The 22,599-nt window shown below is 39.2% G+C and overlaps 1 protein-coding gene across 1 annotated transcript in view; it reads right to left on the reverse strand.

The window, feature by feature from the left end:
* LOC149184851 (cinnamoyl-CoA reductase 1-like) overlaps window positions 1-22,599 on the reverse strand; it is a 188,340-nt gene that overhangs the window by 12,565 nt on the left and 153,176 nt on the right. The gene's annotated exons all lie outside the window — the stretch shown is intronic.

The raw sequence follows: 22,599 nt of genomic DNA on the forward strand, positions 1-22,599 counted from the left end.
TGGGATATGAGATCCCAATTTTCTGGATTATGGACTGTAGTGAAAACATCCATAATCTTCAACTATTTCTTGTTCTTTTTCTCTTTGCATGTATTTGCATAATGGCCTTCTTTCCCACATATAAAACAGGTTACCTTTTTAGAAGGCTTTGCTCTTTTCCTGAATATTGTCCTCTTCTTTTTGGAAAACTTAGAAGGATAATATTTTTTCTTAGGAATGTACTTGTCTGTTTTGTAGGAACATGAAACTTTTGATACTTTCTTTCTAGATTTGCTACTACATCCAAAATCATAAGTTTCTGCAAAATTATTACATAGCTTCGTACTGAAATGCATCTGCTTCTTAAAATTCTTTTTAGCTTTTTCTGATGCACATTCTTTCTGCAGAATAGAGACTATCATTTGGTGTATTGCAGCAAATGAAGAATTCTCAATTTTTATCTTGTTGGTCTCAATATACTGGTTAATCAAATCTGGAATTTTTCCTGGCATTGAAGCTATATAATACCTCAAATAAGCAACATTGTGAGGATTTGCTGCTTGATAAAGAAGTTTTTGCATAACAAAATAATAACCATGCAAATAATCTATGTTACACAATCTTTGAGATAAAAAGAGTTGACCATGATGTGCTGAATCCTCTGGTACTACCCCCACAAATTCATGTTTTAAGGCATCGAAAATAGCTTTCAGGGGATCTGTTGGATGTTCAATAATATTGGTCATCTCTTCTTCAGACAACTTATCCGACCATTGTTTTAAAATACCAGTAAAAGTCCAAACGATTTGTGTGACTATATCAGACCATGAGACTTTAGTTTCAGCTTTGCGTTGGAGTGCCCAAGCATGAACATTATGCAAGATTGTTATTACTTCTTCAGTTTCCATGCAATCAATATTTACAAAAAGTGTATTACCAAATCCTTTAGCAGAGGGATTTTCAAATTTGGCAGTGGCACTTTCCAAATTATCTCTGTATCGGGAAAATGGACTATCGGCGGAGGCTTCATGTGCAAAAGTGTCAGTGTCGCCTTTCTTTCCTTTATGTGAAAATGTAAATGTGTCCCCTCTATCTCTTTTAGAACTAGTGTCTCCTGGAGTAGGGGAGGTAACACCAAACATGGCCAAGATTTGTGGAGCAGATGGTTGGCCATTTTCTACAAGGGTTCTAAGACTGACATAGCCCTTTGGTAACCTTAAGCTTTCATCAGTAGGAAAAGTGGTTAGCCTAGCTTTCATCAAATTTGTTTTTTCTCTGGCTAACATTATTCCTTGTTCAACCTTTTCTATCTTAGCAATACTTACATTGTCTATGCCTTTAAACAAAATACTCCTAAGACCTTCTGCTGATTCATCTGATCTGGAAGAAAACTTCAATTTTGAACTTGAAAGATCTACCTCTCTATAATGAGGTGGAGAAGTAGGCTGTGGTAATGCATTCCTTAAATGTTCGAGAGACTTAGAGATTATCCCTATGTTGGAATTGACATCATTCAATCTCTGTATGTGCTCATTTTGCATTTCCAAACATTCTTTATAACCATTGTGCATTTTCTTTATATGTTCCTTAATCTCTAGCACATCTTTAGCTATATCATCTATATTCTGCAGCATACAAACAATCTGGTAGTTTGTATAATTATGCATTTTCTCTATTTCAGTCTGATCTGTATCTGACATATTTTTCATCTGTATCCATTGAAAGTCTAACTTTAGAGTACCATTCTTGAAAGTTTTTCTAGAGTTTGTAGGCTCCAGATATCTTTCATTAATCTTTGCAATTGGATCCTGTTGAGCTCTGGGAAGACTAAAGCTTTTTATATCAGGTAATATGGGTTCAAGCTTATGATCTTCGAGTTGGAAATTGGAAGATGGACCGGATACACAGAATTGGCAATCATTATATTTGTGAGTCAGAGGTTTCTTTTGGTTCCTTTTGGGAGCAGAATATATGGGTGGTATTGGAACTGATAAAGGAGCAGGAGTACGCATAACTGGTGGATGTATTACTGCTTTTGTACTGTCCTGACTTCCTAGAAATGGAGACTTATCCAAGATAGTCATGGATCTGACGAGACGAGGGCTTGTGAGTTTGAGACCAGAAGATCCATCAGAATGTTTGACAATAGACAATTGTCTAGGTTCTTTTGACGTTTGCAGTTGAGGATATCTTTGGGATAATGGAATGTAAGTACTATTCCATTCATCAGGCAAAGTGCATTCTGAAAATCCTATCTGCAAGGGGCAGTATTACCGGGACCAACTATTACTCCTCCTTTCAAAGCTTTAGAACACAATTTTGGATTGAGTGGAGGCATTGTGCTTGAAACAAATCGATGACAAATAGAAGAATGAAGCTGAGCGATCAAAGTTTGTGGGGTGACATTGAAACCATTGAACTGAATATAGGCATTCAAAAACTCAATTGTATATGGGTCACTCAAAGAAACTTGATATCTGGGAATTACAGAAGACCAGACGGGACCATTATTAAGAGGACTCTGAAAACCTCCTAACAATGCATCACTAAACTCATTCAGTCTAGTATCTAGAACACAAGTTAGGCAAGAAGTATTTAATCCAGATCTGACAAGTGGATTAATCCCGAACTGAATCATGCCTATATGAATATATTTGAACCCATGTTCCAAACCCCATTCAATATCTTCTCTTTTGATTAAAGGGATCTGGTAGACTTTCTGATCAGTAGAAATGGGAATGTTTACAGAAGTAAAGCGAAATAACTGGGTTGCTCTGAACTGAAAAGCAGGGATCTTATATAACTTATCTACTCCTATCTCTGGCAATGTCCAATTTGGCTGTGGATCAAATTCCTGGACTAAAACCTTTTCATCATATAATTTTTCTTCAGAAGATTTGTTCAAATACTTATTCAGAAAAGACCATCTCTTTTGCTTAGCAATTTTCTTATCCTCGGGTGTTTGAAGAACAAATTCATTCAAAGAACCAGCCATTGAGATTGAATATAAGTATGCACCTGAACAGAGGAGAAAAAATCTTTGTGCTCCAGGAAAGCAAACACGGCAGTCCGTCGCCTCAAACGCTCTCTACCAAAGCCTTATCGCCAACTTTAACTCGTAAACAAAGGCAGGGACAAATACAACTCAATGGGAGAACCAGATAATTATGAAAATTGCTTGGACAAAGAACCAGATGGCTCTGATACCAATTCTTTACTGATAGAAAAACTGATAATTACAGGACAACATGATCTTTACTGAGATTGACTGCTATGGCATTTAACAAATAAGGTTTTGCATAGCAGAGATAGGCCTTGGCGTGTCTATTATTCACTGTCTAGAGGACCAGTTCCTATCTCTTTTGGTTTTGTCCAACATACTAATTAGACGTGGCAAGATTATTTCTCTATCCATCAGAGGGCCAGGATACATGGTTATGTTAGAGTCATTGCATATGCGACATAGTTAGATAATGCTAATAACTAGTGGAGTCCCTGGTTTAGGTTGTTCATGTTTAAGTATATGCCTAGGAGTGAGCATATTTGTAATTTTAATTTCCGGGAAACCATTAACACTTTAATTTGGGAAATCCATATTGCTGCTCGATACGACTACACTGTAGAGTTTGAATTTCTTCATACTGAAACAAAAGTAGTCTTACAGGATAGACAGCAAGATGAACCATCATTCAGTTTGAAGGTCAGCTTCCATGGAGAAATTTCTACAGATCCCAGGACGAGACCAGCAAATGTATTCCATTTTCCATTTTTTTGTTGTTTCTTGGAAGTAGCACCTCCATGGCTTGATGATGCCTTGCCAAATGATATATTTGCTCCTCACATAGAACAATTACTAGAGATGGATGAAGCCGACAGGGAATATGCTGGTGCAGAAGAATGGCAATATAATAGTGATTGATGTATATGATCACTCATTAGATATCATGTACATTTTTAGTTTTCGTGGGTTTTCTTTAAAATATCCACTTTGTAATTATTATGAGTCGATGTCCTAGATTCCGGCCTTTTAGTTTTCGTGGGTTTTCTTTAAAATATCCACTTTATAATTATTATGAGCCGATGTCCTAGATTCCGGCTGTCTTGTCTATTGATCATATAATCTTGCTTTTTAGATAGTGTCAGATTCGGTCCCCATATGGCACTGCCTTTAAGGGACGAGATAACAGGTGGTAGTACCCACTTGCCCAAATCTTTTATTTGCTGCTTACTGTTAGTCCTTTGGATATGATTTCCTGTGTGATATTCATACCAAAAGGAGATTCCTCTTGTTGCAGGTTTCCGATAAAAATTTCGACAGGTTAACCTACTAGGATATTATAAATACTAGAATTGTGAGAAGGAGAGGCATTAGAAGTTTGAGAGTCTTTGAGTCGAGGAATTCTCCTGCACTGCAACTGCGGACATTGGGTCTGATCTGCTTGCATCATGAGAAGAACTCAAGTCATTAGGAGATTTGGGAGCCTACATACCAGTGTGCTCGGCACTGGTAAGAACCTAAAGTGGCCGAATCATTTTAGAAGTGTTTGAGTCTGTATCTATCTTTAGACTGAGTCTGCTTTGTGTGCCAGGTAGCCGACAAATTTCTTTTGCTATGCAAAACCTTATCTGTTAAATGCCACAGCAGTCAATCTCAGTGAAGATCATGTTGTCCTGACTCTTGAGAGTATTGATTTCATCCATACCTGCATCTTGAGAAGCTTCTGTAAGACACAATGGTTTGAACATTGAATCAAACTCTCTTGCCACGAAATTCTCATCATCAATGATCCTTTTGGAAGGTAAATGTTTTTCTAAGCTTTCCAGCTTCTCTTTCAATCTTCTTCTGGCTGTTAACTGGAATGGTGCAAGCTGGACTAGCTGTGTCTTAATCTCGTCAACCCGATTCTGCAAATTATCTGTTTTATTGAAGCATAACATTTTAATGTCAGCAATAAAAGTTTCATGAGAGTCAGAGGAATCAGATTCCAACCTTATTTCGCTAATATTAGGTAAATCATCAATGTCTAAAGTAGAAGAATCACTTGAAATTTCAAAATATTCGCCATATAAGTGGGATATGAGATCCCAATCTTCTGGATTATGGACTGTAGTGAAAACATCCATAATCTTCAACTGTTTCTTGTTCTTTTTCTCTTCACATGTATTTGCATAATGGCCTTCTTTCCCACATGCATCGTACTGAAATGCATCTGCTTTTTAAAATTCTTTTTAGCTTTTTCTGATGCACATTCTTTCTGCAGAATAGAGACTATCATTTGGTGTATTGCAGCAAATGAAGAATTCTCAATTTTTATCTTGTTGGTCTCAATATACTGGTTAATCAAATCTGGAATTTTTCCTGGCATTGAAGCTATATAATACCTCAAATAAGCAACATTGTGAGGATCTGCTGTTTGATAAAAAAGTTTTTGCATAACACAATAATAATCATGCAAATAATCTATGTTACACAATCTTTGAGATAAAAAGAGTTGACCATGATGTGCTAAATCTTCTGGTACTACCCCCACAAATTCATGTTTGAAGGCATCGAAAATAGCTTTCAGGGGATCACTTGGATGTTCAATGATATTGGTCATCTCTTCTTCAGACAACTTATCCCACCATTGTTTTAAAATACCAGTAAAAGACCAAACGATTTGTGTGACTATATCAGACCATGAGACTTTAGTTTCAGCTTTGCGTTGGAGTGCCCAAGCATGAACATTATGCAGGATTGTTATTACTTCTTCACTTTCCATGCAATCAATATTTACCAAAAGTGTATTACCAAATCCTTTAGCTGAGGGATTTTCAAATTTGGCAGTGACACTTTCCAGATTATCTCTGTATCGGGAAAACGGACTATCGGCGGAGGCTTCATGTGCAAAAGTGTCAGTGTCGCCTTTCTTTCCTTTATGTGAAAATGTAAATGTGTTGTTAAAATTGGCAACCAGGGCAAAACTTCATGTGGGTCATTTTATTCATGGCTGATAATATTTTTATTAGATTCCTCTCGTCGAGAGGTGTAGGATTGATATAAAGATCATCCGATTCCGATAAGTATTCATGGAGATATGAATTTATTTTGATTATGGAATTATTATCAAGTCGACCTACAACTCATGTAGGCTCAGAAGCCCAACAGTCGCATCTATTCACCCACCAACGTTGTGTATAAATATAAGAGGACTTTTCCTCATTTGGTCTCACTCATCTCATCACATCTCTCTCTCTCTACTGCGCAGAAATGAGTCTCTTCTCTACTGCGTTGAAATGGGTCTCTCTCTCACACATGTGAAGCCGGAAGCTGTTGAATTTGAAGCTGCAACTACAGAAGTAAAGATTGACTTGCGTGGCCTAGAAGATCTCCTCTTTGGAACTGCATTGTAGGTTCATCTGAACCTCCTCTGAAAGCCGCAACTTTTGGTGGTGGAATGAAGTCAATCTGACGAACGGTTTGCAAGATATCGACTGCCCTAGTTTGAAGCCGGAAACTGCTGCAACTGCAGAAGTAAAGATTGACCTGCGTGGCCTAGAAGATCTCCTCATCTGAACTGCGCTGTAGGTTCATCTGAACCTCCTCTGGAAGCCGAAACTTTTGGTGGTGGAATGAAGTCAATCCGACGGTTGGTTTGTGAGATATCGTCTGCCCTAGTTTGATAATGAAGCCGCTAATGCTGATGCTGCTGATCTAGGGTTTGCTACTGCTGATATGAATTAGATTTATTGTACTATTTCTCTCTGCTGAATTATTGAAGATAAAAGAAGATTTGATCAAAGGGTTTCCCCACACATTGTGGGGTTTGTCCCTGGCTAGCCGCCACATCTTGTGTCTCTTGTCTTGGCTTGTTTTCTGTCGATCGTTTAATGTTCTATCTGCACTTTACTTTATGTACATGTGATTGATAATCGGTGGAATATAATAAGAAAAAGAAGTAAACTGTTATAAGCATAGAACATACCATAACTTAACATGGTATCAGAGCTGAGGTGAAGACAAAGCCCGAGCAAGAGCAAGAGCAATCATCGAAGAGAAGATTGGCAAGGCTATTCTAAAATAACTATGGGGTCCTCAACACTCTTTTCTGCCAAAGACAAGCTCCATGAGAACGCTGACTATCACGGATGGAAGATGTCTATCAATCTAACCCTTGAAAATCAAGGAGTGTTGGATCATGTGAGAGGCAATATTGTTGAGCCTCCATCAAATGCATCCGCTGCTACATGGAACAAATGGAAAACCGAAGAAGTCAAAATAGAAGATCATCCGGGACTCTATCGACAAGCACTTGGTGGCCTACATCTCTGAACTGGACACCTCCAAGGAAATCTATGATAGACTGGTGAGTTTATTTAAAGTTAATGATGCAAATCAAGTTTTGTTTCTTAGAAATAAGCTGAGGGAAATCAAGAAGGGTAAATATGAAAGTATGCAAGCATACTTATTAAGAATCACCGAGATCAAGAACGATCTCCTATCTATTGGGGAAACTATTACTGACTGAGAAATGGCACTCACGACTCTTGGAGGATTACCATCCGAATGGTACGTGTTCAGGACTACTCTTCTGAACTATAATGTAATTCCTGGTTTCGAGGAATTAATGGCTAGATGCATTCAAGAAGAAACAAGGGAAGAAGAGCAAGAAATGCCCATGCCTAAAGGTCCTCCTGCTGCTTTTTCTTCTCATGCTAAGAGAAGAAATAATTCTGGGTCTAAATCAAAAGGAAAGGATGGATCTAAGGGTGGAAGAAAAGGACGATGTTTCATCTGCGATGAAGCAGGTCACTATGCAAGGAAGTGCCCTGATAGAAAGTACTCACACTGGGATGATGATCAAAATCCCTCTGATGGCAATCAAAGGAATGACAAATTCAATAGCAAAGGTAAGAGGAGAGCTGGGAATCAAGGAAGAGGACAACCATTCAAGAAGGCTAGAAAGTCTAGGATGTATTAAATGCACCTGACCTCAAAAAGAACCTAGTGTCCATCTCGGCAACGGAAGACAAAGGCTACAAGGTAACCTTCAGTGATGGCAAGGTACGTATATGGAAAAATAATGTTAAATATGCCTTTACTCTTGGGTTTAGTGTTGATTCATTATATCAGGTCGATGGAAGTCTGCTAGGTGTCATGTCTTATGACACATCTCTTCAGTCTGAACTTTGGCATTAGAGGTTTGCCCCCCTTCATTATAAAGCTATACTCGGTGTAAGACAAATGGTGACAGGGATGCCTGAATTCTGAGTAGAGAAAGAAGGTGTATGTCCAGGATGTGCCGAAGGAAAGCTCAAAAGGGTACCATTCCCCTCAAGCCAAAGCAAGACCTCCGATATATTACAATTGGTTCACTCAGGCATACCTGAGGTTGGCATTAAGAGGGAGACTACTACACCACATACTCCTGAGCAGAATGGTGTGGTGGGAAGGAAGAACCGCACGATGATGGAAGCTGTCTGGGCCATGCTACATGATCAAAGACTTCTGAAGTTTCTATGGGCTGAAACTACAAACACTGTCGTATATGTACAAAATCGATGCCCTCATCAAGCATTGGGTTCCAAGACTCCTGAAGAAATGTTCACCACCAGTCAAAGGGAAGTCATAATTAGTCATGATGTCACCTTTGACGAAGATATGGCTCTCAGCAAGGTGAACAATCTTTCGACTTTGAGGAGCTCTCAAGAAGCTGACACCAGGGAACTGAAAGAAAAGGATGATGAATGAATGCCTGATGTAGAAGAACCCATAGATCCGATTGATCCTCCTTCACATGAGCCTTCCTCTTCTAGGAAGAGGCCTTCATGGCTTAGGGGGATACTTGATGATGCTGAAGGACATGCTGCACCCTGAGGAACCTTCCATCAAAGTAAGAAACTTAACAGGTATCAGGGATACCTGACCATCATGAGCACGATCATACAAAATGAGCCTTCATCATTCTCAGATGTCGTCAAGCATTAACTATGGAAGGATGCTATGACCATAGAATATGAGTCTATTATGGAGAATGATGTCTGGGAAGTAGTTCCCAGACCCTGGACAAGACAATTGTTACTGCAAAATGGCTTTACAAGATAAAGCATGCAGCAAATGGAAGTATGGAAAAGTATAAGGTTCATTTTGTTGCTCGTGGTTTATCCCAGAAGGAAGGTATAGACTATGATAATTGCACCTGTTTCCAGATATACGACCATTCGCGTGATCATAGCCCTTGTGGCTTCACAAGGATGGAAACTACATCAGATGGATGTCAAGACCGGGTTCTTGCATGGTTCTATCAAAGAAGAGGTCTATGTGGAGCAACCTAAAGGATTTGAGATTTATGATTGAAAATCTCATGTATGCAGGTTGAAGAAGGCTCTCTATGGGCTGAAGCAAGCACCCCGAGCATGGTATGAGAGGATCGATAGCTACTTGATGAAGCTGGGATTCACTAGGAGTGAAGCCGATCCTAACCTTTACTTTAAGGTTGAAGATGACAAGCCTCTCATACTGGTGTTGTATGTGGATGACCTCCTTCAAACAGGTGCAGACCCTCTCATTCACAAATGAAAGAGGGAGTTGGCTTCTGAATTTGAAATGAAGGACCAAGGACTTGAAGTATGGCAGAAGCCAAGGGAAATTTTCCTATCTCAAGGAAAATATGTGGTAAAGATATTGGAAAGATTTGGTATGATGGACTGCAAGCCTGTGACTACCTCGAGGATCTTAACTTTTAGAAGTTATATGGTAGTGATGTCGGACCAGACTTGGGAAATGCCTCTGAGTTTCAAAAACTCATTCGCATTGATGTTCTTGTGAACCTCCGTCCGAACATATGCTTTGCAGTTAGCACTGTGAGCTCATATTTGGTTGAGCCTCACTGCATTGATGCCAGGAATCTTTTGAGATGTCTTCAGGACACAATTTCTCATGGATTAAGATACACAGCCGGAGATGTGAGACTACTTGGATATACTGATGTTGATTGGGCAGGCAGTGTGGTGGACCGTAAGAGCACTTCCGGGTGCTATTTCACCTTGGGATCTGCTTCGATATCCTGGATGAGCAGGAAGCAGAAGTCGGTGGCTTTGAGCACCGTTGAAGCAGGATATATTGTTGCTAGCATGACCTCGTGTGAGGTAGTCTGGTTGCGAAAGCTCTTCAGTGAGCTGTTTGGATTTACATTGGATACCACTGTGATTCTCTATAACAACCAGAGGTGGGATTCGATTATTGAGGAATCATGTATTCGTCGATTGCTCCAGCAGATAGACATCATCTGGGATATGGTAAGTTGATGAGCAAGGAGGCTCCATCGCATTAAGATGATGTACAGGTTGATACACCTTGCCAAAGCCCCGCGGAAAGATCTAATCTGTGATTTTCCCAAACGACTTGGAGTCGGCAAGAAACCCTTGTACAAGGGTCCTGCATGTTGCATACATTGAGCTCTGGGAGCTCTGAGGGCTTGCGGTTATTACTGGAGCAACATACGACCACAGGGTGACTCACCCTCCCCTGGTGGTGCGCACTGGAACAGGATGATTCGCTCTCCTGTGTAGCAGGATGATTAGTTCTCCTATGAGGCCTGGATTGATGTGTTCTCCATGGCGATTGTAGCAGGATTGATGTGTTCTCCTGCGAGGCCTGGATTGATGTGTTCTCCATGGCGATTGTAGCAGGATTGATGTGTTCTCCTGTGAGGACGGGATTGATTAGTTCTCCTGTCGAGGCATCCTACCCATGCAGTCTGGGACTCATGGGAAGTACCTCTCATCTGATCAATGAGCAGGGAAATGAAGTTAGGGACCATAGTAGTACTGATGGATGCATCGTTGTATCTACCGTACTCCCTACGCTAGGATGACCTCCATTGATCTGGGATCAATGATACTGATCTGGGACCAGTGGTAGGAGTTGTACCATACTATAACGCTGACTTCGGGTCGGTTGAGACTGGTCTGGGACCAGTGGTACATACTCCGAGACTGACTTCGTGTCAACGCAGTACTGGTCTGGGACCAGTGGTAGGAGTTGTACCATACTATGACGCTGACTTCGGGTCGGTTGAGACTAGTCTGGGACCAGTGGTACATACTCCGAGACTGACTTCGTGTCAGTGCAGTACTGGTCTGGGACCAGTGAGAGTGGTACATACTATGACGCTGACTTTGGGTCAGTTGAGACTGGTCTGGGACCAGTGGTACACTCTCTGAGACTGCGATACTGGTCTGGGACCAGTGGTAGGAGTGGTACTTACTATGAAGCTAACTTCGGGTCGACTGAGACTGGTCTGGGACCAGTGGTACGCACTCTGAGACTGACTTTGAGTCAGTGGAGGATGATACTGGTCTAGGACCAGTGGAGTTGTACTCACTATGACGCTGACTTCGGGTTGGTTGAGACTGGTCTGGGACCAGTGGTACATACTCTGAGACTGACTTTGAGTCAGTATGATACATCCTCGATCATTTCTTCTTCTTCATAATTCGGACAAAAGCAGAGTAGAACAGAACAATGCAAGAGCAGAGCAGAACAGAGCAAAATAGTACCGATCAGTACAGGGCAGAACAAGACAAAGCAGAACAGGCAGAATAGAGCAGAGCAGGGCAAGGGTCAGGCTGTACAGGGTAGTGCATTTGATGGATGAATAGTAATGACCGATAGACAGATTGCAGATGAAGTTCTCCCTGGTTGAGAGGGAGTGTTAAAATTGGCAACCAGGGCAAAACTTCATGTGAGTCATCTTATTCATGGCTGATAATATTTTTATTAGATTCCTCTCGTCGAGAGGTGTAGGATTGATATAAAGATCATCTGATTCCGATAAGTATTCATGGAGATATGAATTTATTTTGATTATGGAATTATTATCAAGCCGACCTACAACTCATGTAGGCTCAGAAGCCCAACAGTCGCATCTATTCACCCACCAACGTTGTGTATAAATATAAGAGGACTTTTCCTCATTTGGACTCACTCATCTCATCACATCTCTCTCTCTCTACTGCGCAGAAATGAGTCTCTTCTCTATTGCGCTGAAATGGGTCTCTCTCTCACACATGTGAAGCCGAAAGCTGTTGAATTCGAAGCTGCAACTGCAGAAGTAAAGATTGACTTGCGTGGCCTAGAAGATCTCCTCTTTGGAACTGCGCTGTAGGTTCATCTGAACCTCCTCTGAAAGCCGCAACTTTTGGTGGTGGAATGAAGTCAATCTGACGAACAGTTTGCAAGATATCGACTGCCCTAGTTTGAAGCCGGAAACTGCTGAAACTGAAGCTGCAACTGCAAAAGTAAAGATTGACCTGCGTGGCCTAGAAGATCTCATATGAACTGCGCTATAGGTCCATCTGAACCTCCTCTAGAAGCCGAAACTTTTGGTGGTGGAATGAAGTCAATCCGACGGTTGGTTTGTGAGATATCGTCTGCCCTAGTTTGATAATGAAGCCGCTAATGTTGATGCTGCTGATCTAGGGTTTGCTACTGCTGATATGAATTAGATTTATTGTATTATTTCTCTCTGCTGAATTATTGAAGATAAAAGAAGATTTGATCAAAGGGTTTCCCCACACATTGTGGGGTTTGTCCCTGGCTAGCCGCCACATCTTGTGTCTCTTGTCTTGGCTTGTTTTCTGTCGATCGTTTAATGTTCTATCTGCACTTTACTTTATGTACATGTGATTGCTAATGAGTGGAATATAATGAGAAAAAGAAGTAAACTGTTATAAGCATAGAACATGCCATAACTTAACATGTGTCCTCTCTATCTCTTTTAGAACTAGTGTCTCCTGGAGTAGGGGAGGTAACACTAGACATGGCCAAGATTTGTGGAGCAGATAGTTGGCCATTTTCTACAAGGGTTCTAAGACTGACATAGCCCTTTGGTAACCTTAAGCTTTCATCAGTAGGAAAAGTGGTTAGCCTAGCTTTCATCAAATTTGTTTTTTCTCTGGCTAACATTATTCCTTGTTCAACCTTTTCTATCTTATGCAATACTTACATTGTCTATGCCTTTAAACAAAATACTCCTAAGACCTTCTGCTGATTCATCTGATCTGGAAGAAAACTTCAATTTTGAACTTGAAAGATCTACTTCTCTATAATGAGGTGGAGAAGTAGGTTGTGGTAATGCATTCCTTAAATGTTCGAGAGACTTAGAGATTATCCCTATGTTGGAATTGACATCATTCAATCTCTGTGTGTGCTCATTTTGCATTCCCAAATATTCTTTATAACCATTGTGCATTTTCATTATATGTTCCTTAATTTCTAGCACGTCTTTGGCTATATCATCTATATTCTGCAGCATACAAACAATCTGGTAGTTTGTATAATTATGCATTTTCTCTATTTTAGTCTGATCTGTATCTGACATATTTTTCATCTGTATCCATTAAAAGTCTGACTTTAGAGTACCCTTCTTGAAAGTTCTTCTAGAGTTTGTAGGCTCCAGATATCTTTCAGTAATCTTTGCAATTGGATCCTGTTGAGCTCTGGGAAGACTAAAGCTTTTTATATCAGGTAATATGGGTTCAGGCTTCTGATCTTCGAGTTGGAAACTGGAAGATGGACTGGATACATAGAATTGGCAATCATCATATTTGTGAGTCAAAGGTTTCTTTTGATTCCTTTTGGGAGCAGAATATATGCGTGGTACTGGCACTGGTAAAGGAGCAGGAGTACGCATAACTGGTGGATGTATTACTGCTTTTGTACTGTCCTGACTTCCTAGAAATGGAGACCTATCCAAGATAGTCATGGATCTGACGAGACGAGGGCTTGTGAGTTTGAGACCAGACGATCCATCAAAATGTTTGACAATAGACAATTGTCTAGGTTCTTTTGACGTTTGCAGTTGAGGATATCTTTGGGATAATGGAATGTAAGTACTATTCCATTCATCAGGCAGAGTGCATTCTGAAAATCCTATCTGCAAGGGGGCAGTATTACCGGGACCAACTATTACTCCTTCTTTCAAAGCTCTAGAACACAATTTCGGATTGAGTGGAGGCATTGTGCTTGAAACAAATCGAAGACAAATAGAAGAATGAAGCTGAGCGATCAAAGTTTGTGGGGCGACATTGAAACCATTGAACTGAATATAGGCATTCAAAAACTCATTTATATATGGGTCACTCAAAGAAACTTGATATCTGGGAATTACAGAAGACCAGACGGGACCATTATTAAGAGGACTCTGAAAACCTCCTAACAATGCATCATTAAACTCATTCAGTCTAGTATCCAGAACACAAGTTAGGCAAGAAGTATTTAATCCAGATCTAACAAGTGGATTAATCCCGAACTTAATCATGCCTATATGAATATATTTGAACCCATGTTCCAAACCCCATTCAATATCTTCTCTTTTGATTAAAGGGATCTGGTAGACTTTCTGATTAGTAGAAATGGGAATGTTTACAGAAGTAAAGCGAAATAACTGGGTTGCCCTGAACTAAAAAGCAGGGATCTTATATAACTTATCTACCCCTATCTCTGGCAATGTCCAATTTGGCTGTGGATCAAATTCCTGGACTAAAACCTTTTCATCATATAATTTTTCTTCAGAAGATTTGTTCAAATACTTATTCAGAAAAGACCATCTCTTTTGCTTAGCAATTTTCTTATCCTCGGGTGTTTGAAGAACAAATTCATTCAAAGAACCTGCCATTGAGATTGAATATAAGTATGCACCTGAACAGAGGAGAAAAAATCTTTGCGCTCCAGGAAAGCAAACATGGTAGTCCGTCGCCTCAAACGCTCTCTACCAAAGCCTTATCGCCAACTTTAACTCGTAAACAAAGGCAGGGACAAATACAACTCAATGGGAGAACCAGATAATTATGAAAATTGCTTTGACAAAGAACCAGATGGCTCTGATACCAATTCTTTACTGATAGAAAAACTGATAATTATAGGACAACATGATCTTTACTGAGATTGACTGTTGTGGCATTTAACAGATAAGGTTTTGCATAGCAAAAGAAATCTATAGGCTACCTGGCACACAAAGCAGACTCAGTCTAAAGATAGATACAGACTCAAACACTTCTAAAATGATTCGGCCACTTTAGGTTCTTACCAGCGCCGAGCACACTGGTACGCAGGCTCCCAAATCTCCTAATGACTTGAGTTCTTCTCGTGATGCAAACATATCAGACCCAATGTCCGCAGTTGCAGAGCAGGAGAATCCCTCGACTCAAAGACTCTCAAACTTCTAATGCCTCTCCTTCTCACAATTCTAGTATTTATAATATCCTAGTAGGTTAACCGGTCGAAATTTTTACCGGAAACCTGCAACAAGAGGAATCTCCTTTTGGTATGAATATGATGCAGGAAATCATATCCAAAGAACTAACAGTAAGGAGCAAATAAAAGATTCGGGCAAGTGGATACTACCACTGTTATCTCGTCCCTTAAAGGCAGTGCCATATGTGGACCGAATCTGACACTATCTAAAAAGCAAGATTATATGATCAATAGACAAGACGACCGGAATCTAGGACATCGGCTCATAATAATTACAAAGTGGATATTTTAAAGAAAATCCACGAAAACTAAAAGGCCGGAATCTAGGACATCGGCTCATAATAATTACAAAGTGGATATTTTAAAGAAAACCCACGAAAACTAAAAATGTACATGATATCTAATGAGTGATCATATACATCAATCACTATTATATTGCCATTCTTCTGCACCAGCATATTCCCTGTCGGCTTCATCCATCTCTAGTAATTGTTCTATGTCAGGAGCAAATATATCATTGGGCAAGATATCATCAAGCCATGGAGGTGCTACTTCCAAGAAACAGCAAAAAAAAGGAAAATGGAATACATTTGCTGATCTCGTCCTGGGATCAGTAGAAATTTCTCCATGGAAGCTGACCTTCAAACTGAATGATGATTCATCTTGCTGTCTATCCTGTAAGACTACTTCTGTTTCAGTATGAAGAAATTCAAACTCTATGGTGTAGTCGTATCGAGCAGCAATATGGATTTCCCATATTAAAGTGTTAATGGTTTCCTGGAAATTAAAATTACAAATATGCTCACTCCTAGGCATATACTTAAACATGAACAACCTAAACCAGGGACTTCACCAGTTATTAGCATTATCTAACTGTGTCGCATATGCAATATCTCTAACATAACCATGTATCTTGGCCCTCTGATGGATAGAGAAATAATCTTGCCATGTCCAATCAGTATGTTGGACAAAACCAAAATAGATAGGAACTGGTCCTCTAGACAGTGAATAATAGACACGCCAAGGCCTATCTCTATAAGGTAACTCACTATTATAGGCTATCATGCCAGACTCTGAATCAAATCATATTTGCAAAATAATTTGGATGACTTCTACTGGTAATGACTTGACTCTTAAAACAAAACAATCCCAACAGAATTCATATTTACACTGACTACAGACCAAGATTGAACAAATTTTGGACTGACAGACACTAGACTGGACTGGACTTTTACTTGAAGAACTTTCTCCTTTGTACAGGGGTCTGAACATCTTGATGTCTTTGATTTCTGGAGCTCCTTCTCTTGTCAACATGTCTGCTAAATAATTTTCTGCACCTGATTTATAGACAATATCGAAATCAAAACCTTCTAGCCAGAGAGCCCATCTTAGAATCCTGGTATTTCCTTGTTCTAACAATTTCTTGTTGGACAAAATACCTTTCATATGCTTCAGATCAGTTCTAACCAAAAACCTGACACTTTTCAAGAATAATCTGAATCTTTGAATTCCCCTTTTGACAGCAAGTATTTCTTTGTGGGAGGACGGATACTTAACTTCTGTGTTATCAAAAGTACCAGAGGCATATGCACAAACAAGTTCCTTCCTTCCATGTTTCTGTAATAACGCCGCAGCCCATGTATGATCAGAGGCATCTATTTCAAGAATAAATGGGAGATTAGTGTCAGGAAGTCTTAACTTGCGAAGTTCTCTGATTTTGCTTTTTATGCTTCTTACTGCTGTAGTCATCTCATTGGACCATTCGATTTTTTCTTTCCTCAGCCTTTTCTGCAAAATCTTAGTATCTTCAGACTGCTTTTCGTAGAACTGCCGAATGTAATTCAAGCAACCCAAAAATCTCTGAAGCATCTTTTCATCAAGGAGAATATCAGGAAACTTTAAAAGATGGAGAAGGACATGAGGCTGAAGCTCTATATGACCCTGTTTGATATGAAATCCTAAATAGTCTATTCTGACTTTTCCAATTTGAAATTTCTCTTCGGAGTCAGATAGAACTAAACCATGCTTGTAAACCATTTCATAAAAGTTTTCTAAATGCATCTTGTGAGTATTTACATCCTTGCTGAACACAAGCAAATCATCAATATATACAATTACATATTCCACCCCTCCAAAAATATCTTCCATCCTTTTTTGAAACTCAGACGGAGCATTCTTCAATCCAAATGGCATGACTGTCCATTGGTATTGGCCATGTGGAACCGTCAAGGCGGTTTTATCCCTGTCTTCTGGAATAATGCCAATTTGCCAAAACCCACTTTTAAGATCAAATTTGCTGAAAACATTGGCATTGGCTATTTTAGCAAGCAACAATTCATTATTGGGAAGAGGATACCGGATAGGCATGAGGGCCTCATTCAGTATTTTGTAATTAATTACCAACCTCTTCTTGCCACGGTTTTTCTCACTATGTTTGTTGACGTAGAAAGCTGGACATGCCCATGGGCTTTTGCAAGGCTCAATCAAATGTTCTTCAAGCAGTTGTTGAATTTCTTGTTTGCACAAGGCTTGTTTAGTGGGTGACATATGGTTAGCACTTGCTTTCTGTGCTTTAGGAACATACCCTTCTTTATAAGGTAATGCTACAAAATATTTCTCTCTGGTCCAGAAAGCGTCTGGCCTGCTTGCTGTGCAATCCTGGTGTAGCTTATCTGAGATTGCTTGCAATGCCTTTTGTCCATGTATTTCTGCATGCTTGACAATTTTTTGAATTTTTGTAAGATTATGCATAATGTCTTGTAAATTATCTTCTTTACTGGGCTTGACTTTAAGCTGGTACTCATTCTTTGTCGGAATCATAACAGGCCCTTCATTAGTAGTAAATGTGACGGACTCTGTGCCGAAGGTGACTGGGAGGAATCTTTTCAAAAAATCTTGTCCTAACAAGACATTGAGCCTGTATCAAAACTGTACAATGTAACATAAATCTGTACATGATTCAAATAGACTGGAAAATCAGGAGATATAGTTAATCTCCATTAATTCTTTATTTACAACTCTGAAGGACAGTTTAGTAGGCTGCCAATAATAAGAAGGAATTGCACCAAATTTGCAGCGACTACACATAGCTCCAGAATCGATTTGCGCATCTAAAGTATATTCCTTTATGTTTGGCAGTTTTATTTTCAAAGGAATTACCACTTTATCTCCTATTCCCATGATGTTTACCAAATCTACTTCCTTAGATTTCATGGGCATTTCTTCTGGAATATCCTTCATTAGAATTCTCGCCAATTTGGAATTAGCATCATCATATTCAGAAAAACATATAATTACAGGACAACATGATCTTTACTGAGATTGACTGCTGTGGCATTTAACAGATAAGGTTTTGCATAGCAAAAGAAATCTGTAGGCTACCTGGCACACAAAGCAGACTCAGTCTAAAGATAGATACAGACTCAAACACTTCTAAAATGATTCGGCCACTTTAGGTTCTTACCAGTGCCGAGCACACTGGTACGCAGGCTCCCAAATCTCCTAATGACTTGAGTTCTTCTCGTGATGCAAGCAGATCAAACCCAATGTCCGCAGTTGCAGAGCAGGAGAATTCCTCAACTCAAAGACTCTCAAACTTCTAATGCCTCCCCTTCTCACAATTCTAGTATTTATAATATCCTAGTAGGTTAACCTGTCGAAATTTTTACCGGAAACCTGCAACAAGAGGAATCTCCTTTTGGTATGAATATCACGCAGGAAATCATATCCAAAGGACTAACAGTAAGGAGCAAATAAAAGATTCGGGCAAGTGGATACTACCACCTGTTATCTCGTCCCTTAAAGGCAGTGCCATATGGGGATCGAATCTGACACTATCTAAAAAGCAAGATTATATGATCAATAGACAAGACGGCTGGAATCTAGGACATCGGCTCATAATAATTACAAAGTGGATATTTTAAAGAAAACCCACGAAAACTAAAAATGTACATGATATCTAATGAGTGATCATATACATCAATCACTATTATATTGCCATTCTTCTGCACCAGCATATTCCCTGTCAGCTTCATCCATCTCTAGTAATTGTTCTATGTCAGGAGCAAATATATCATTTGGCAAGGCATCATCAAGCCATGGAGGTGCTACTTCCAAGAAACAGCAAAAAAATGGAAAATGGAATACATTTGCTGGTCTCGTCCTGGGATCTGTAGAAATTTCTCCATGGAAGCTGACCTTCAAATTGAATGCTGGTTCATTTTGCTGTCTATCCTGTAAGACTACTTCTGTTTCAGTATGAAGAAATTCAAACTCTACAGTGTAGTCGTATCGAGCAGCAATATGGATTTCCCAAATTAAAGTGTTAATGGTTTCCCGGAAATTAAAATTACAAATATGCTCACTCCTAGGCATATACTTAAACATGAACAACCTAAACCAGGGACTCCACCAGTTATTAGCATTATCTAACTGTGTCGCATATGCAATGAATCTAACATAACCATGTATCCTGGCCCTCTGATGGATAGAGAAATAATCTTGCCATGTCCAATCAGTATGTTGGACAAAACCAAAATAGATAGGAACTGGTCCTCTAGACAGTGAATAATAGACACGCCAAGGCCTATCTCTATAAGGTAACTCACTATTATAGGCTATCATGCCAGACTCTGAATCAAACCACATTTGCAAAATAATTTGGATGACTTCTACTGGTAATGACTTGACTCTTAAAACAAAACAATCCCAACAGAATTCATATTTACACTGACTACAGACCAAGATTGAACAAATTTTGGACTGACAGACACTAGACTGGACTGGACTTTTACTTGAAGAAATTTCTCCTTTGTATAGAGGTCTGAACATCTTGATGTCTTTGATTTCTGGAGCTCCTTCTCTTGTCAACATGTCTGCTAAATAATTTTCTGCACCTGATTTATAGACAATATCGAAATCAAAACCCTCCAGCCAGAGAGCCCATCTTAGAATCCTGGTATTTCCTTGTTCTAACAATTTCTTGTTGGACAAAATACCTTTCATATGCTTCAGATCAATTCTAACTAAAACCCTGACACTTTTCAAGAACACTCTGACTCTTTGAATTCCCCTTTTGACAGTAAGTATTTCTTTGTGGGAGGACGGATACTTAACTTCTGTGTTATCAAAAGTACCAGAGGCATATGCACAAACAAGTTCCTTCCTTCCATGTTTCTGTAATAACGCTGCAGCCCATGTATGATCAGATGCATCTGTTTCAAGAATAAATGGGAGATTAGTGTCAGGCAGTCTTAACTTGCGAAGTTCTCTGATTTTGCTTTTTATGTTCCTTACTGCTGTAGTCATCTCATTGGACCATTCGATTTTTTCTTTCCTCAGCCTTTTCTGCAAAATCTTAGTATCTTCAGACTACTTTTCGTAGAACTGCCGAATGTAATTCAAGCAACCCAAAAATCTCTGAAGCATCTTTTCATCAAGGAGAATATCAGGAACCTTTAAAAGATGGAGAAGGACATGAGGCTGAAGCTCTATATGACCCTGTTCGATATGCAATCCTAAATAGTCTATTTTGACTTTTCCAATTTGAAATTTTCTTTTGAGTCAGATAGAACTAAACCATGCTTGTAAACCATTTCATAAAAGTTTTCTAAATGCATCTTGTGAGTATTTACATCCTTGCTGAACACAAGCAAATCATCAATATATACAATTACATATTCTACCCCTCCAAAAATATCTTCCATCCTTTTTTGAAACTCAGACGGAGCATTCTTCAATCCAAATGGCATGACTGTCCATTGGTATTGGCCATGTGGAACCGTGAAGGCGGTTTTATACCTGTCTTCTGGAATAATGCCAATTTGCCAAAACCCACTTTTAAGATCAAATTTGCTGAAAACATTGGCATTGGCTATTTTAGCAAGCAACAATTCTTTATTGGGAAGAGGATACTGGATAGGCATGAGGGCCTCATTCAATATTTTGTAATTAATTACCAACCTCTTCTTGCCACGGTTTTGCTCACTATGTTTGTTGACGTAGAAAGTTGGACATGCCCATGGGCTTTTTCAAGGCTCAATCAAATGTTGTTCAAGCAGTTGTTGAATTTCTTGTTTGCACAAGGCTTGTTCAGTGGGCGACATATGGTTAGCACTTGCTTTCTGTGCTTTACGAACATACCCTTCTTTATAAGGTAATGCTACAAAATATTTCTCTTTGGTCCAGAAAGCGTCTGGCCTGCTTGCTGTGCAATCCTAGTGTAGCTTATCTGAGATCGCTTGCAATGCCTTTTGTCCATGTATTTTTGCATGCTTGACAATTTTTTGAATTTTTGTAAGATTATGCATAATGTCCTGTAAATTATCTTCTTCATTGGGCTTGACTTTAAGCTAGTACTCATTCTTTGCCGGAATCATAACAGGCCCTTCATTAGTAGTAAATGTGACGGAGTCTTTGCCGAAGGTGACTGGGAGGAATCTTTTCAGAAAATCTTGTCCTAACAAGACATCTGAGCCTGTATCAAAACTGTACAATGTAACATAAGTCTGTACATGATTCAAATAGACTGGAAAATCAGGAGATATATAGTTAATCTCCATTAATTCTTTATTTACAGCTCTGAAGGACAGTTTAGTAGGCTGCCAATAATAAGAAGGAATTGCACCAAATTTGCAGCAACTACACATAGCTCCAGAATCGATTTGCGCATCTAAAGTATATTCCTTTATGTTTGGCAATTTTATTTTCAAAGGAATTACCACTTTATCTCCTATTCCCATGATGTTTACCAAATCTACTTCCTTAGATTTCATGGGCATTTCTTCTGGAATATCCTTCATCAGAATTCTCGCCAATTTGGAATTAGCATCATCATATTCAGAAATAAGATTTTGAAGTTTAGCTGATAATTGCAACATTTATGATCTTGTTAATTTAATAGATGATTCCAAACTGCTAATTTTTCTCTTGAGAGTATTGATTTCATCCATACCTGTATCTTGAGAAGCTTCTGTAAGACACAATGGTTTGAACATTGAATCAAACTCTCTTTCCACGAAATTCTCATCATCAATGATCCTTTCGGAAGGTAATTGTTTTTCTAAGCTTTCCAGCTTCTCTTTTAATCTTCTTCTGGCTGTTAACTGGGATGGTGCAAGCTGGGCTAGCTGTGTCTTAATCTCATCAACCTGATTCTGCAAATTATCTGTTTTATTGAAGCATAACATTTTAATGTCAGCAATAGAAGTTTCATCAGAGTCAGAGGAATTAGATTCCAACCTTATTTCGCTGATATTAGGTAAATCATCAATGTCTGAAGTAGAAGAATCACTTGAAATTTCAAAATATTCGCCATCTGAGTGGGATATGAGATCCCAATTTTCTGGATTATGGACTGTAGTGAAAACATCCATAATCTTCAA

The sequence above is a fragment of the Pinus tabuliformis genome, chromosome 3_2 (genome assembly GCF_031772625.1).
Source record: "Pinus tabuliformis cultivar Carrire ecotype Pingquan chromosome 3_2, CPIR1, whole genome shotgun sequence".
NCBI lineage: Eukaryota > Viridiplantae > Streptophyta > Pinopsida > Pinales > Pinaceae > Pinus > Pinus tabuliformis.